Raw genomic sequence first — 18,770 nt, forward strand, 5'->3', positions numbered from 1 at the left:
TTGAAACACATCAGGATACTAAAAAATGATTTTACACTGCTGCCTCTTGCACGACGAGTTGCAGTTCTGTAAATACTCAGATAGTCGTCAAATGATTCGAGTATGCGTAGTCGGAAATACGTACTTTTGCAGATACTACTCTTTCGACACAGAGAACAGACATATAAGTTAGAACAAACTTTCCCAAAAAAACTGTGTAAACATTTAAATGAAAATATGTTGAAAATCACCATCGCATACAGGTTCGCATGCATGAATCACCATTGTATCCAAGTTTGCACACAAGTCCCGTATAGCGATTGCTGGCCGATCTTAGCGCTGGCCAGTGGCAAGTTGCTACTTGCTGTTGTCATTTCAAAGCGACAGTTTTATTTCTTACACATGTTGAGGACAGGCACGTAGCCAGAGGGGGGGGGGGCTAGGGGGCTAAAGCCCCCCCCGAAACTTTTCAAAAATAAATTTAAGAAGCAACATGTTTTTCGGTAACTCGTAAAAAAATTGTATCTTGTTTGGTTTCAACAAATTAATGGGAGAATGGTGAGGAAGATTGCTATTTCGAGCCACCGAAGACATCGGTCACGATATCTACTCAGTATGCCGAGTCTGATAACACACTTCCTTTCATATTGTGTGACTCGTCGGAAGAACAAAAGAAACTGTTACTTTAATTCTTGCTGGGGTGATCCGTCGGATGATTGAATCGTAGAAGCAAGAAGTGGTGCTCCAGCCAAACGTGGAGGCTATTGACTTCTGGAATTTTTGCATAACCGAATTTCATGATGGGGAATATTTGCTGAAAGTGAAAATAGAGGTTATGCTTACGAACATCGCCTTTAACGAGTTCTACCTTGTCAGGCATTCAGTACTTATGTTACTCAACAAATTAGCCTAGGCGAAACCAGTCATTTTGCAACTTGTAATACGTGGTTGATTCTCATATATATGGATGATGAGAAAATCAATGTTCGTCTACAAGATCTGATACCTCTTACTTGAACCGCGGGCGAACGACCAGGAGGTTAAAGCCCCAATAAACAAGCTTAACTTCTTTGAACCGTGGCCATTAAAAGATTCCTGTCACATTTGGAAAAAAATGTAATTTATTATAAAGGACTCATCTAGGAATTAGACGGGTAGGGTCAGCTAGGATTTCGTCCTAGCTGACCCTGCACGCACAAAACGCAATGCGATAATATCATCATACACGTTACATCTTTGCACATCCATAGTCTCCAATACGATTACCTGAAAAACAAACAATTGCCAAATTTGTGGCTGCTGTTCATATAATATTGACGGCAAAAACTGCGTCTAGTATCTCAAAATTAACAGTCAGCATCATCATTGAGGAAGTCGACACTGGTGGCCCGTAAGGGGACAAAACAAAAATGAAATCAGATATTCGCGAACTGCCATGTCCATAGCAGTTACCACGATAATAATACGGAAGTGTACAAGATAGATATGAACGACCACCAAGACGCGGTTGGTTATGAAAAATATTTCTCAATCAGTAAACAGGTCAATCGCACGAGATCTGTTGGACAACCATTAGCGTTTTATCATTTTCATTGTTTACATCGTGGAAATATATTAAAGACTCAAGGCTTCATTTAGCTAATGCATTGAACCGACTCAAGTAAACGAATTGTATAATAAAAAATTAGAAGTTTCATAGAAAACTGAGTACAAAAACTGTCCCAAAATTAACATTTATCGCTAGTAATGGTATCTAACAAAACTCATTTTATGCTAGATATTGGCCTGAATAAAGAAAGTTAGTTAAATCATACGCAAATTGAATTTCTGTAATAGATTAGAGCAATGTGCGCTTAATATAAACGTCAAGCATCTTCCAAACTGTTTTCTTACATTCTTTAGCTAAAAATAATTGACACGTATTTTTTGGTTTGGCTAAATATTATATTTTTTTCAAGCTATTCGCTTTTGAACTTTTGAAGTCTATAAAATTGAACATTTTTCAATCACTGATAACTCGGAAACGACTCGATATATGGAAAAAAATATTAAATAAAAAAGTTGCGTTTTCAAATAAGCTTACCAAAAAAAATCACAATTTTTTTGTTATATAACTTATGAAATTTGCAATTACTTGAAACAAATTGAATTTTTTTAAGGCTGGACCAAATTTTTTATTTATTATTTTATTTAAGTATTAAAATCGTGTTAAAAAGATTGTGTAAAAATTTGGCAGTGGAATTCTTTGCGAGATATTACAATTATAAACATAAAACATGGCAATTTTACACTAAACGCCCAGCGAAAGGCCTGTTATAACTGAAATGTCTCGTAACACTTCGAGTTCCATTCTGAATTTTTCACATAATCTTCTTAATATAGTTATGTAATCAAAATAAATTTGATTTCGGGGGACTTTAGAAAATATTTGCTTTTGACATGAGAATACCCCCAAAAAAGTCTTAAATTTGCAGAATGCGAGTCATTCCACGATTTACAACTATAATTTTAGTTCCCTCCAATTTTTTTGCACTCTTTAGCTGAAAATTATAGACACGATTTTTTTACTTTGGCTGAATTTGACTTTTTTTTTTTTTTCAAGTTATGAGTTTTTGAACTTTATAAAGTACTAGCTAATACCCATCGCACGTTGATGCGACTTTCAACGAAATAGGAGGAAACCATAATTTGTTCCGAAGCGCCTTCTTGTAGGCAGATAATCCCCACCAATAGCACACAAACACGCTCCATAACAAATTCCTACTATGCATAAATTTTTACGGCAATTGGTTAAGCCGTTTGGGAGTCCATAAATCACATACATACAAATATCGACTTTTAATAATATAGTGATTTTTTAAAGTTTTATAAATTTAATAGAATTGGACATTTTTCATTCTCTCATAACTGAGAAACTATTAGATTTCTGGAAAAAAGCATTAAATAATAAAAGCTGCGTTTTCGGAAGATCTCGGCGGATTTTTTTTTTGTAATATTTGTTTTTGTTAAATAATTTATGTATTATGCAAATATTAGTAACAAATTTTTTTCAGGGTGGAGCCAAAAAAATCTTTTTAGCTTTTTCAAATAATTTATAATTATATCGAGAAGATTGTGTACAAATTTCAGAAAGAAATTCGAAGTATTTTACGAGATATTTCAATTACAATAGGCCTATCACTAGGCGTTTGGTGTAAAATTGCCTTGTTTTAAGTTTATAATTGTAATATCTCGCAAAGTATTTTGATATCCACTCCCAAATTTTTGCACAATTATTTTAACATGATTTTTAATATTTAAAGAAAATAATAAGTAAAAAATTGGTCCAACTTTAAAAAATTCAATTTGTTTCAAACAATTGCAAATTTCATAAGTTATATAACAAAAAGAAATTGCTATTTTTTTCAGTAAGCTCACAACTTTTTTATTTAATATTTTTTTCCATATATCGAATCGTTTCCGAGTTATAAGTGATTGAAAAATGTTCAATGTTATAAACTTCAAAAGTTCAAAAACTAATAACTTGAAAAAAAATCATATTTAGCCAAAATAAAAAATACGTGTCAATTACTTTAACTAATGAATGCAAGAAAAAAGGAAGGAATTCAAATTTTGATTGTAAATCAGACGTGGAATGACCCATATATTTTGATCCTATTGATCCAAAGATCCTCCTTCCTAACTGGGGTATGCCAAAAAATTATGTTAGCATGATGCATTAGAACTGGTAATAGTTACAGGACGCCAGATCAAGAAAATAGAAGTTGAACCATCTACAATTCGTTTGCTAAATCAGAAGATTTTGTGCAAATTTCGACATTCTCTTCGATCGAACATTTTATGGATATTTTTCTACTCATTTCGATTTAGCGTCATCCACATCTTTTAAACGTGTAGCTTAGAACACCTTGCGTTTTCCAGCACCGTCAAGGATTGTCATATTCGGTTAGCGCATAAATACTGAGAACTCTAGAATATCCATTGTTGCAACGAGAGTAAATTGTAACTTGTAAATAAAAATAAATAATAAAAATCAAATTAAACATCAATAATTCGTTGATGTACTATAGCCTTTCTTGTGACAAAGAACATGGATTGTCTTAGATTTGGCTTTGTTTTCATTAAGAACTTTTCAAAATTTCGTTTAGTTTCTAGTGACAATATGAAGTAATTAGAACTAAAAGCGTTATGCAGGGGCGGGTAAAGCGTAGTTGGTAAATTGATTACCTTTTACGCAGCTCATCACGGTTCGTTCATCAATCCCGCACATGTAGGGTTAGAAATTTTTCTAAAGAAATTTTCTAACCCAAAAAGAGGCGAATAACCATAAGGTTAAAACCTGTATAATCGAAATAAAAAAGCTTTATACAATAATTTTTTAAGCCCCTCCCGAAATAAACTCCTGGCTACGGGCCTGGTTGAGCACCTTACTTGTATGTCAGTTCTCAGTGTTTTCGACGAGCATTTCCCCCGCTTGAATTTAAGGAATATCTCTTTCCGCTTACCCCGTTTGCATTTAACCATTTCATTACCATGCGCATTTGGGTCGTGGTGAGACGAAATTTTTTTGGAAAGTTCAAATGAAATAGGCTAAAATTGCATGCAAGGCAATACTTGTACACAAGTGTCTGAATATTTCTTGATATGATGCATTTTGGCATAGTGTGCGTAGTGAACGACAAATGACAAAAATTGCGAAAAATTGAACTTGCTACAATCCACAAAGACAAATGCCAGATTGCGATTAAGGTGTAATGCAAAAAAATACGAATCAATATTTGGTTTATGAATAATGTTCATATAGTTGTGAAGTATTTCGCTGACAAAATGAAATAAAGTAACTGAAGCTATAAAAGAAGCGCACAAAGCAACAATTTTTTTTATTCCGATAATAGAGGTTTTAACCGTAAGGTCATTCGCCTCTTCGGGTTAGAAAAATCTCTTATGAACAATTTCTAACCTTAAGTGCGGGGGTTGGGACTCGAACCTAGGTGCGCTGCGTACAAGACAATCGATTTACCAACTATGCTACGTCCACCCCCAGCAACAAATATCTTTACATACAAATAAAATCGTTATGCAGGCGTTGGGAAGAAAGTATTTAACGCAATTGCAAAACACATAATTTATGTTTCCGTGACGAAAACGTAGTTGTTCCAGGACGAATGACAAGTTATTCCCGAATTTTGGAGCACATTTTTTCAGTGTGGATAGAACTTTTTGATTTCCTTTCCACTGTCTTCATTTTCAGATGCCTGCCAGTTTCTTAATATCAACCAAAATGCAACTAAATTATCAACAGACACAATGTATGTAAAATTCTGATCGAATCGAAATTTCACCAGTTTTCATCCAACCAGACATACGTTGTCTGCTATATTATTTTCGTAACCACATGATAGCAGAAAGCCGGAAGCCTTTCAGCACACTTTGCATGCCCGGATAGTTACCACACTCATCCCCACCATTTAAGCTCTGTCTGTATCTATATAATCTGGATCTGCACTGGGGACATGTTGGCGAAGCAATTTTCAGTTCCACTGTAATGTTGCATTGTATGTAGGTCTACCTCTACCTGCTGGTTGTTGCTTTTGTCTAGCTCCCAAAGCAGGCCCGGTGTTCAGCCAAGACCACCACCGACAGTTATGGGAAATGAAGGGACACTTTCTTACTGGCAAATACTTTCGGTGGCCGGGGTGCGGTGGTATGTGAACCTGCAACCGAACGGAAGTAGTAGGAGTTTATTTAGCAACCGAATAACACAAGAAACAGATGGAGAAGAGAAGTTTTCCTCCCCTTTTCAGGGGGAACAAATGAAAACAATTAGTGTTCTTCATGTTCGGGGGCCACTTGGCTCTGACCCTACTCGAACAGTTTCTAGCAGCAGCAGCAGCGGGTCTGAAGTCTATGCGAGGAAACGGTTGTTAATTATTGGAGCTACTTGTCGAAAAGATGTGGCAGCTCGTTTCCGAGCGTGCAAGAGGTAAAACCCCATAAAGACTTTGCCAACCGACACAAGAACGGTTGGTTGGTTGGTTACACACTCGTTCCTGTCCCAATCTGGAAGTAATGTTTCAACCTGCGCTACTGGAGCTTCAGCTTATAGAGAACTTTGCCTCTTTCTTGGTTCCAATTTGTTGAACGCTGCTGTTTCCGTAGTTCTGCACCAGAGACGATAAGAAAGTTGTTTCATTTGGTCCCTTTAGTCTGCTCCGCGCTCCGCAACCGTCCACCAGCTTGTGGACCGTTGGTTTCAGGACCACTTCTGAATCTTTCTAAGCTCTGTTAAGGGGGAGGGTAATAATTACAAATGGTCCAGAGACATGTCGTTTTTTGGCAAGATTGGTTGTTTGGGTTGAAATGTATTGCTAGGGTTGTTTCCAGATGGAAATGTTTTTGTAAAAAGAACATCAAAGATGGGCAAGTTTTGTTCAACTTTTGATATTTGTATTTTTCTACGTATTGATTGCCAAAAGGCAATTTTGATTTTAATGGATCCACCCTCATGGCCATTCCGCAGTTATCGATGCCATAGAGGAGTTTCAGTTTCTCTATTTTGACCCGGAAGGAAGGAGGTGTAGCATGAAATGTCTACAGTAAAATGGGTTTTAGTGGTATTCACATTATTCACCGAATCATTTCAAGTCAATTTAACTGACCGGAATTGCGAAACAGAGAAAAGTTCAAACTGATGAACCATTACCGTTGTCTGGTATTGATCTACCAAGTATATATGTACATTATTACTGAATTGGCAGAAAATTCTTCCGATTAGTTACTTGAAACGTCAAACGACGACCGAATTTGGCTGACTTTTGAACTATGTATGAAGTAATTCTGAATAATAGAACAAATGAAGTCGAGTTCGCCGGTGAAAATGTATAAAGTTTTAAAAGTTTAAAGTTAAAGTTTTAAAATGCCACCCGTCGTTTTAACTGGATTGCTTTTTATCCTCTCCCCGGATCAGTTAACTTTACTGACAACAGCGTGACATCGCGCTGACAAATTTCATTGCACTCGGGATATAGGACGGGATATGTTTTTCGCAACTTATAAGTGCCAGTCACATTTTAAAACACTGCTGGCTGGCTGACTGCGGTAGCGTTCTACCGGTTGCACGCCTGCACAGCTCTAATCATCCTCTGGCAAACAGAGTCGTAAAATATTATCATAACTAATTGAAAATAACGACAACCCGCCCGGTTGCCACAGATGCTGCCATCTGTCGGCAGCATGTTGTCAGTTAGTTCAAGTTGGGGTGCAACAAGAGGAGTGGGTATAGTAATAATGAAAACAGGTACGCACATAGATGCGTGCACCGGTGAAAATATATTTTCACAAAAAATACACTGTAGGATGGATGTGCCAACCGTACACCCAAATCCAACGGATAGCTTTTTATTACTTTTTGATATTTTGTTACGAGTTTGGGAAAAAAATTGATTTTAATAACAAACTCCATATTGCAATGAAAATACTGCATAGTAGAATCGCAACCATCGAAATCCACGTATGTATGTGGGTTGATCATCTCTGAAATTTTTTATCAGTAACAATGGGTCGGTTGCGTTTGTTCTTCGCTTTGAAGTCTTTTGATTCAGCAATATTCTTTATAACCTCAACAATATGAGCATTTTTGGAATGGGCTTGACAAGTAGATGATCGACATGCAGTGCCATTTTAAATTTCAACATGACGACTGCAGGCACACGATAACCGTTACTCTATGAAAATTTTGGAACGGAATTGACGAGTAGATAATGAAAACCAATGCTTAGCGATATCCAAAATGCTATTTCCGCTTGAGTAGTTTTTTTCGACAAATCGAACATTCTGGATATATTTGAAGTGGGCTCGGCAAGTAGATGAGAAAAATCGATATTTGACGCCTAACAAGGTTATTGAAAATGTTTTTTTACCGTAAATCGCCATCTTGGATTTTGAAATGGCTTCAATCATCGATTTCTATCATCTCCTCTTCAAACTTATTTAAAAAATACCTGTTCCGAACGACGACTATACAGCATCGGGGCGCGAAAGGGTTACCCGGGCGACGCGCAGTAGAAATGAACTATAGTTTATCAGGAGTGCCAATGCATGCAAGTTAAAGTTAGCTAAGTGTCATGCAGATTAATTATACCTACTTATACACTAACACAACAGGTTAAAATTTCTTACAGTTAGGACGTCATACAACAATTATAAAACTTATAAAAAATTGTAAACCCTAGCTAAAATCGTAAGACAGTGGCCACAGAAGATTTATACCACAAAAGTAAGATTTACACCTAAGGGATTACAAATATTTACAGCTTAAAAGCGGATAACAAACGACCTTGGTGGAATGCTGAGTTACGAAATCTTCGAAATCGTCTCAGGAAGGCTCGAAAACGATTTTTTAGAACAAGAGGCGAAACCGACAAAACGTCCGTGCGGGAATTAGAACGCCAATTCGAGCTCGTGAATGCTGCATACTTTCGCTCATATGTTTCCCGAATTGAATGCAGCATGAAGGACAATCCAAAGCAGTTTTGGTCTTACCTGCGGAACAAAACGTGCTCCAGTGGAATTCCGGAATGCGTCGACTATCGAGACAGGACTTCAACGTCACTAGCGGAGTCAGCAAATCTATTCTCGTCATTCTTTCAAAATGTGCTAAGTAATAACTCATCACCTTTGTCTGAATCGTACTTGAGTAGTTTGCCAATGTTCACTCTGAATTTGCCTGCAACATCATTCGCCGAACATCAGGTACATATTAATCTTCGGGGGATTGACAGTTCCAAGGGCCCGGGGTCCGACGAGCTACAACCATCGTTCATCAAGAATTGCTTTTCATCTTTGGAACTACCAGCATCTCTATTGTTTAATCGCTCTCTTGTTGAAAATGTTTTCCCCACGAAGTGGAAAGAAGCTTTGATAACTCCAATCCACAAAACAGGCAACGTACATGATGTCACCAATTATAGAGAATCACACGCATCATCACTTTGGACCAGCATGGTTTTGTAAAAAAGCGCTCGACAACTACAAATCTGATGAGCTACGTGTCGTCGCTAATTGGTAAATTGAAAAAACGACAACAGATCGATGCGGTGCACATCGACTTCTCGAAAGGTTTCGACCGTGTTCCTCATCAGCTTGCTGTGGAAAAGCTAAAACGGACTGGACTGCCGAACTGGCTGACTAATTGGATCTCATCGTATCTTGCGAACCGTAGCGCCTCGGTGTGACTTGGAACTACACTCTCGGATCCTTTCCACATTTCATCGGGCGTTCCTCAAGGGAGTCATCTCGGACCTCTACTATTTGTACTCTTTGTGAATGACCTCTGCAGTGAATTATCGTCTTCTAAAGTCATGTATGCTGATGATCTGAAAATTTACCGTTTCATAACAACTATGGTAGACTGTTGTGCATTGCAAATGGACGTCGATAGGATCATTGACTGGAGCGACACAAACGGAATGAGTGTGAATATTCAAAAATGCAGTACAATAACTTTTACACGAGTACACACTCCAATTAAGTTCGAATACTCAATGTGTTCTGCTCCCGTAGAACGAATTGTATCCGTCAAGGATCTTGGTGTCATTCTCGACTGTAAGCTACGCTTTACCGCACATTACTCTTCCGTTAAAGCTAAAGCCTACATTGTACTTGGACTCATCAAACGCAACACTCGTGATTTCAATGATGTGTATTGTCTAAAAACACTGTACATTGCACTGGTACGCAGAATTCTAGATATGGCGTTACTATTTGGGCTCCGTATCACACCATACACATTGATCGTATCGAACGGGTACAGAAGAATTTTATCAGGTTTGCACTTCGTCGGTTACCGTGGCAAAACCGTTTCCAGCTTCCTCCATATGAAGATCGCTGTATCCTCATCGATCTCCCTACGCTGCGAAACAGACGGATCTTTCTGCAACGACTTTTCATTTTCGACCTTCTGACGGACAACATAGACTCCCTGCGCTTGTAGCAAAACTCGACCTCAACGTTCCGGGAAGATCTTTCCGGAGAATTGATTTTTTTCCGACACTCAACACATCGCACGCAGTAAGGCCAGAATAATCCTTTGGATGTTTGCTGTCAACTCTTCATTAGTGTCTATCATTTGTTTGATTTTAATATTAGTAAAGAATCGTTGTAGTCTAAGTCTGTGCGATGTAACTTTTTTAAATCGAAGACAATACAATACAATAACAACTCTTGCTCAAAAGCAAACACGAGTTGTGCTAATCAGAGGTCCGAAATTCATAGCTGTTCCAACCAACTTTTAAGATTTCTATAGCAGAAATCTCACGGACCAGCAAAATGCCTCGCTCCAAGAATGCTGGTTTTGCGTCGGCGAAAACGTGCCCAAGTACCATTTGACGACCCTAATCACAATTTGGAATACGACGCTGGCATTGTCGGCATTATAAATGTGCGTCCTGGATCGGCACCAAGCATGGCAGCTAGCCGGTCAACTTCAACAAGCTCCCGAGTTATCCTTGTCGGTCTCAATCTCCAGCGTCTTGAAGAGGAGAGGCGTTTGGAGATGGATTTTTTCGCCAAACAGTACGAGATTTGCAAGCTCAGTTTGAGCAGAAGATGGATGGAAGCAGCACTAGAACTCGTCGATCATGTGATTGTGGTACGCAGAGGACAAAGGACTGGATGGAGAGTCAATTAGTTACGACAGTAAGTGTCAGCACCGAATCATATCAGATTCTCGTGGGTACTCACTCCCGAACCGGCACCATACCCAGGGTAATTCCCGTGCTACGCGGTGATAACCTCAACCGAAATCGCTGTGTATGATGAGCAACCAAGGCCCAATCAAACCAAACGGGTCGATCAACAACGGTCGGAGTTGCTCGAATCTACATCGGGCGTCGACTACCAGAAGAGCCATCGTTTTGTGCATACTTCGTGTTCAACATCCCATTCCCATTCTAATTGTTATGGCTTGCAAAGTACATCGCAAAATGCGGTGACAACTAGTGAAATCATATGCAGTGGACCAGGAGGCGGTCTTAGAACATTTTCCCCGGATTATGACGCCATACCAACAGCGGTTAATTTCTCCATTTCACCGACTCGTACACCGGATCGCATAAAGAAACAGTTGTTTGACCTTCAGTAACGAGTGGACCAGAGTGTCAGTTGTTAACAAAAGCAACCTACCCAATCCAACAGGTTCGGTAATCCCAGCCAGCTGCGTTTGGTCCAACGAAATCTTCAGATATGCCAGTGCGTAATTATGCCTATGAGTTTCCGGTTATTAACAACAATGTGAAGGTTGCGAACTCGATAAGTCAAGCATGTTCAGCATAGCGATGGTGTTGACTACTACCACCGCTTAAATAAATATCATAAGCCTGTCTTTGTTCGACCCGCCGCCACCCACACGATCATTTGATGTGATCAATAAACGCTCCCGCATTCCACAGGAATAGGGTTACCTTAGCAAGTTCTGCCATTTGTACCGGCGCATATGAGCACACGGTGTCATATTTGTCCCAAATTGTGTCACCAATGATACCAACGTCAGCCTCCACCTCCGCTGCGGTTTCTGTCGCAGCCACCGATATTCTTCCGCGGCAATTATTCTGCACTGCCAACTTACAACAACTCGAAGCCAGAAAAGTCGGAGATCCAGTCGAGTGGCCATTGTTTATGAGCTGCTACCAGAATATGACCGACATGTGCGGTTATGCGCAGGGGGAAAACCTTATGCGGTTGCAGCCAGCGCTGCCTGAAAGGAAGTGGTTTGGAGCTATTTGATGCATCCATCATCGGTCCAGTTGATCATCGACACTTTGAACACACTGTATGGGCGTCCAGAGCTAATCATCAAATAATTGCTGATCTAAGTACGTGCTACACCAAACCCTAAGGAGGAACGTTGATCAGCTTCGAATTGGCCTGCAAAAATTTCTGCAGCCATCTCCGTAGGTAGCCGTAGGTCTCCAAAATCATTTGGCGAATCCCCTGCTGCTACAGCAGTTGGTGAACAAGCTACCAGCCACCATCAAGCTCAACTGGTCGCTATGCAAATGTCAACATGCTGTCGGTGATCTCACCACGTTTGGCTGTTATATGGATCAAATTGTGACAGCAGCTAGCGAGGTGACATTCACGAACGAAGTCGACGGACACCGCGGCAACGAACAGAAAAAGCAAAGACCGAAGGAGAAAATGTACGTTAACACCTACACTGCAGAGGAAAAGTCAACGGAAAACTTCAACAGAGTCGAATGCAAGGATAATAAACCCAAACCCTGCACAGCCTACCAGAAGGATGCACACAAGATAAAGGATTGCCATACCTTTGGAAAGATGGCCCTCGATGACCGCTGGAAATTTGTTGAAGAGCTATCTCTATGCCGTCGCTGCTTATTTTTTCGCGGAAGATTCCCCTGTAAAGCGACACTCTGTGGGGATAACGGATGTGATGACAGACACCACATCCTACTACTACATCCTGGAAAACCTAATATACGCCGATCAACCGTAACTTCAAGGACAACAAGTACAGTTACGATTCATCGGCAGCTCCAGCAGACGGCTTTATTCCGCAATAATTCGGTCTCTCTACACGGGAATGGCCAAACAATCCGGACGTATGCCTTTCTCGATGATGGCTGGTGGAATCGACGATTGCTGAACAACTTGGAGTGACTGGTGGCTTGGATGCTGGGTCATTAGGCCGAATGGTCATTAGGCCGAACGGTCATTAGGCCGAATGGTCATTACGCCGAATAGACAGCAATCAATCGTGATTGAAGCGATGATGCTAAACGTGCACGGGAAATTCTCGAAAGCACTACTCCACTACGGACCACGTCAGGGAAGTTCCAAACGGGTTTGCTATGGAAATATAATACATGTGGATTTTTCGAACAGCGGACCAATGTAAGAGAAAATATTCCGCTGCCTCGAACGTCGTGTAACATTGAGGCACGAGTTGTACGACAACGTCCGACACCATTTGAAAGAAGATCAGGAAAAAGAGTATGCGCACAAGGCGGATCGACAAGAGTTGGCCAGTTTCGATCCTAAACGAACCTGGTATCTACCCCTTACCGTCGTCACGAACCCACGGAAACCGAACAAGATTCGATTAGTGTGGGATGCTCCAGAGTAAGTCATAGGGCAGTCGGTTAACTCACTCAAATTGCTGGTCCGGACCTACTTGCACCACTTCCATCACTGTTATGTCCATTTCGGCAGTTTGGAGTGACTATAAGCGCTAATATCTGTGAGATGTTCCATCAGCTTTTCATTCGCCCTTAGTTATTCCTATGGAGAGACGATCCTTCCATGCCTATCGAAGTGTTTATAATGGACGTGGCAACTTTCGGCTCTATCTGTTCTCCATTAGCAGCGCAGTTCGTAAAAAACCGGAATGCAGAGGAGTTTACAGAGCAGTACCCACAGGCAGCTGCTGCAATCATTAAACACCACTATGTGGACGAATTCTTGTACAGTATCCATACTGAGGAGGAAGCAGTATTGTTGGCATCGCAGGGTACGAACGAGTTCTTGGAATGATTTGGAACCCAGAAGCGGATGTTTTCATCTTTCAAGGCGTGTTCCGGGGAGACATACAAGCACTCTTACAGAATGAAGTTATCCCGACGATAAGGGAAGTCCTACGAGTTGTCATGAGTATCTTTGACTGTATTGGAATAGTAACTGTTTTCATTGTCCATGGGAACGGACTTGTACAACACATATGGCTGACTAGGCTGAGCTGGGATGATAAAATATTCGATGAATTGCTTGGCCAATGGAGGCGGTAGGTTCAATTATTGCAGGAGCTCGAGAAAGTACAAATTCCTCGTTGTTACTTCCCTGGTTACACGCCCGAAGACTTTCGTTCCTGTGAATTGCACATATTCGTCGACGCCAAAGAAGAAGCCTTTGCATCAGTAGCATATTTTCGCATTGCAGAAGGTTCGAGAGTTCGTTGTTCGTTGGTATTGGCAAAAACGAAAGTGGCTCCAGAAAGCTCTTGTTTATTCCCAGACTGGAACTATCAGCGGCTGTTCTCGGTGCAACGTTGTCTAATACCACGTTCACAATACAGAGTTAAAACACGTTATAATAACTATCATCAAGAAAAATGTCATCAAGATAGTATTAAAACATGTTTTAACTCTTAGTGTGAACGTAGTATAATTCTACTGTATCGATTTTGTTGGCTATTTTCGGCAAATTTGAGACTAAGAGAAACGAAAGCAATGAAATTGAAAGACGGATAGGTATTCTAGAGCGAATCAGTTATAAACTTAGAACGGAAAACTAGAACTAGGCAGGCTCATATGGGCATGATCGAAAGGAAATGTGAAGAATTCTTTGTCTTATGCAGAGTAGGAGTTGGGCGTTGCACCCAAGTCTACCGCATGGTCTATGGTAGAACATAACTCATCATCATGTTTTACCGACGCCGGCGTCGGCGGTAAAACATGATGATGAGTTATGTTCTACCATAGACCATGCGGTAGACTTGGGTGCAACGCCCAACTCCTACTCTGCATAAGGCAAAGAATTCTTCACATTTCCTTTCGATCATGCCCATATGAGCCTGCCTAGTTCTAGTTTTCCGTTCTAAGTTTATAACTGATTCGCTCTAGAATACCTATCCGTCTTTCAATTTCATTGCTTTCGTTTCTCTTAATCTCAAATTTGCCGAAAATAGCCAACAAAATCGATACAGTAGAACCTTGCGGCAATTAAAAACATAGTAACGTAGTATAATTCTGTTATCGATAACCATACACTTCCGATAACTCGTAAAGTACTCTGGAGCGACTCTAGTACCTACCTTTCCTGTTTGCAGGCGGGTCCTAAAAAATATCGCCAGTTCGTTGTCTTCAGAGTGACGGAAGTTCTTGATCTGAACCAGGTTGATGAAATGCGGTGGCGTTCATCTCGTTTGAACATGACAGACGAGGCAACGAAGTGGAGCAAGGGACCAAATATCAATTGCGAAAGTCGCTGGTTTCAAGCTCCAGCATTCTTGCGGCAACACACCGATATTTGGCCTTAGCAGAAAGTGTAAACAGTGGATACTAGGAAAGAACTACGTCCAATTGATCTTCATCATCATTCATTGTCGTGCAACAGCTTGTGCAGTTTGGAAGATTTTCGAAATGGGAGCGCTTTTTGCGAGCTATGGCGTACGTGCACAGGTTTGTGGATATTCTTCGCTGCAGTACTAAAAGGGAACATCCTTCGAAGAGGGACTGGTTGAACCGGAACGAGTTGAAGAGAGCTGAGTCAACAATTTTGAAATTAATTCAGCGCGAGGTCTATGGAGATGAAATTGTTGTTCTCACCTGGAATCGCGATCTACCCGTAGATAAGCAGTCGAGAATCGAAAAGAGCAGCAAAATCATGAAACTTTCGCCATTTTTGGATGACCAAGGCATCTCGCGGATGGACAGCAAAATCGCGAACGCTCAACAGGTGTCAGCAGTGCTATTGGTGTAAAGTTTACAAAGCTTCCCCAGCAATTCCCAGAGTGACCACACTTCCTTGAGCTAGAATAAAACCACACGTACAGCCCTTCGCCTATGTCGGTGTGGACTATTTCGGGCCTATGCTGATTAAGCAAGGTCGCGGCGAAGTAAAGCGCTGGATAGCACTTTTCACCTGCTTGACCATACGTGCAGTACATCTCGAAGTGGTGCACAGCTTCACTACGGAGTCTTGTAAAATGGCGGTTAGACGGTACATCGCACGGAGGAATTTGGAATGGTTTGCAATTGAATGGCTGGCGTCCAAAAGGGGCAAACCCACATTCTTTCCCCAATCGACATTTTTGCATTTTGTGATAGTGCTAAGTAATCCACGTGTACTGCCATTTAATAAATTTGAAAATATTTTTTTGATTTTTTTCTATTAGCACTCAAAGTTGACCATTGAGGTAACCCCAGTAGTAGCTGGCGTCCAAAAAGGGGTTGAGTCTTATGGAAATTCAAGTTTTCTCGTTCGTTCGGTTTTAAGAAAAAGTAGTCAATCAATCGTTCCTAAAGGTGAGGGCCGCTCATACACTTGCTTTGTATGGTTATTTTCTATCTAATATATATTTTTTGCACAAATGTATATTATTGATCATATTTTTTGAAAATTCTAGTAAAGGTGTCATGTCTACACTGAAAGCTGATCAAGCCATAAGGGACCAAGAGAAAAACTGTACATTTTGATCGGAAAAAAGCCATGGAAATAATTATTATCTTTTGTCATAGAGCTTGTATCTTCGGAAAAGTTGCTGTATGGCACCTAGCGCCTTATTACTACTTCGGAATTCAGTTACGAGGGGGTCAACTTTATAATAAAGCTAGATAGAAATGTGGTGTCTTCTAGAAATTTATAGGTCCTATCATTTTAAATACATCTTCTGAAGATGCAAATTTTGTGGGTCCTGTATGTTTTGAGATAGAGAAAGTTTTTGTTGAGATATTTACTTACAGTTTATGTTTTCAAAAATGCGCCATATTTCAAAACCTGTAGGACCTACAAAGTTTGTGTCTTCAGAAGATTACTTAGAATTACCTGACATACAACTTTGCCGTAGACACCATCTTTCTATCTCGTTCCATTAAAAAAATTGATAACAGCGTCGCACTAGCACCTGAATTCCGAACTAATATGAAATGATCAAATAATGCGCTAGATGTTACACAACAACTTTGCCAAAGACACCATAACTCTAAAACGAATGATAAGGAAAGGACGTGTGAATTGTGGGTTAGCCCCTTTTGGACTCTAGGTAACGTATGCGGAATGAAATTTGGACAACGCTTCCAGCATTAAAACAAAAATGCAACCGTTTGCAAGGCATCATACTAAACGTCATACTCTAGGCACACTTATTTTAAACATCCAGTGTTAATTTCGACCCGCTAGGAGATACCATGTGAACGAAATGGCAGCGAACGCCCAATCTGGCACCTAGCTATTATGCCAAAAAAAAAGTTTTGGCGCATTGGAGGATTACGACATACTTTTTGTACCAAAGGCTGATAAATCTCCAAATGTACCAAAATTTCGCCCAAATGAGGATTTCTGGAATAATTTGAAGCAGAGAGTATATGCCAATAATTTTCGACCTAAAACAAACAAACGTGATAATCAAAATTAAGAAAGAAATTAAGAATATGCCAACATCAATTTTTTTGACTCCTTTGCAAAAAGTTCCTGTAAACTATCATAAAGCTTCTCGAATGGGCTCAATTTTTTTCTACATTAAGTCAATAAGCTGACAAATGTTTTCATACAGAGAGAACATTTAATAAATGGTTTTCTACCAAAAAAATTGCCTTTTGAATTTTGTCCAAATTTTATTCCGCATACGTTACCCTCGGGGTTAGCCCCCCGAATTACGAAAATGATCTTATTTTTTTCTAGGCAACATGGGTGAACATTTTTACAATAAAAACAATGTTAATTTGTAAATGCGCAAGTTTTTTCCATTTCCTGTAAAAAATGCAAAATGTGAGTTAGCCCAACCATTCAAATGTCGACAATGTTGTAGACAATGAAATTACTGTTGTTATTTTGATTGTTGTTATTACTGTTGATACATTGATTCATACAGTGCCACCCAGCGGTGAAAATGCAAGTTAGTGAGCTTTCTACATGTAAATTGATGAAAAATCATCGGCAAACTTCGAACACTCTGATCTTGTAGCTAGACTTGTCCGATTTGGCTTAAATTTGGAACAGACGCTCCTTGTAGGACCAGGAATCGACTTAGGGGCGAGCCAATTGAGTTTTCAAAAACTCGTATGTTTGTATCATAAAAAAAAAACAAGAATGCTTCTTTTCGGCTGTGTGGATTTCCCTCAAGCGTAATTGTTATTGCCTTTTTTGTAATATTAATACGATATTTATTGAAATTATGATTTTGGTTTATTTTGTTGTTTTGCTAGAAAAACAATCAGGCTTAGTTTTGGGTGTATATAATTAGAAAAGGTCATACGGTATTGCTCCCCTCCCAAACTGTGTGATGTTATGGTAATGAAACGCATGGAAAAACTAGTATGTCGACAACATTCGATGCTGCTTTTTAATGCAGAAATGCTGCATTTGTGCTCCATGGTTGAATTCTCAAAACTAAATTATAAAGGCAATGAAGTTTCATGATTTCTTGTGTCATTATCATACTAATTTTATTTTATATGAAATGCTTTCAATTTCATTATGGTACCTATTTACATAATTGTTGTTGCCAAAACATTTTCGAAGTTGGATATAAAATTTCAAAGTAGATGGGAAAATTAAGGCGCACAGGGGTGAACTTTTGACACTTCACGGCACCTAACTTAGTATTTTGCCGTCTCTCCACTTCAAGGTTATTGAGTTCGAGTTTGATCGGTGTGTGAGCTTAACAGGTGCGGGTCTTATATTTCCAACAAATATAAGTAATGCAAAACATACAAGTCGTGTCCATCTGACTCTTCGCATGTAATTTGCTTCGGCTCGTATTCCGATTTGCCGGCATAACTAACATCAAAATTTTGTTTTTGCTGTTTCCGATTCTCTTCGTCGGTAATAAGCCGTGTGGTGTCCGGCGGGCTGAAATCTTTTTGCACTATTTCAGCCAAGAATAGAACTACTCTCATGTCGTAAGAGGCGACTAACAACATGCTAGGAGTTCCTAGGTCGAGGTATTGCTTCGTACCGAAGACTTAAGGAGTTCCTAGGTCGAGGTATTGCTCCGTACCGAAGATTTAACCTGGACGGACCTTAAGGTTTTACATCATAACCTTTATCCATTCTGT

The sequence above is a fragment of the Topomyia yanbarensis genome, chromosome 1, assembly GCF_030247195.1.
Source record: "Topomyia yanbarensis strain Yona2022 chromosome 1, ASM3024719v1, whole genome shotgun sequence".
Classification (NCBI taxonomy): domain Eukaryota; kingdom Metazoa; phylum Arthropoda; class Insecta; order Diptera; family Culicidae; genus Topomyia; species Topomyia yanbarensis.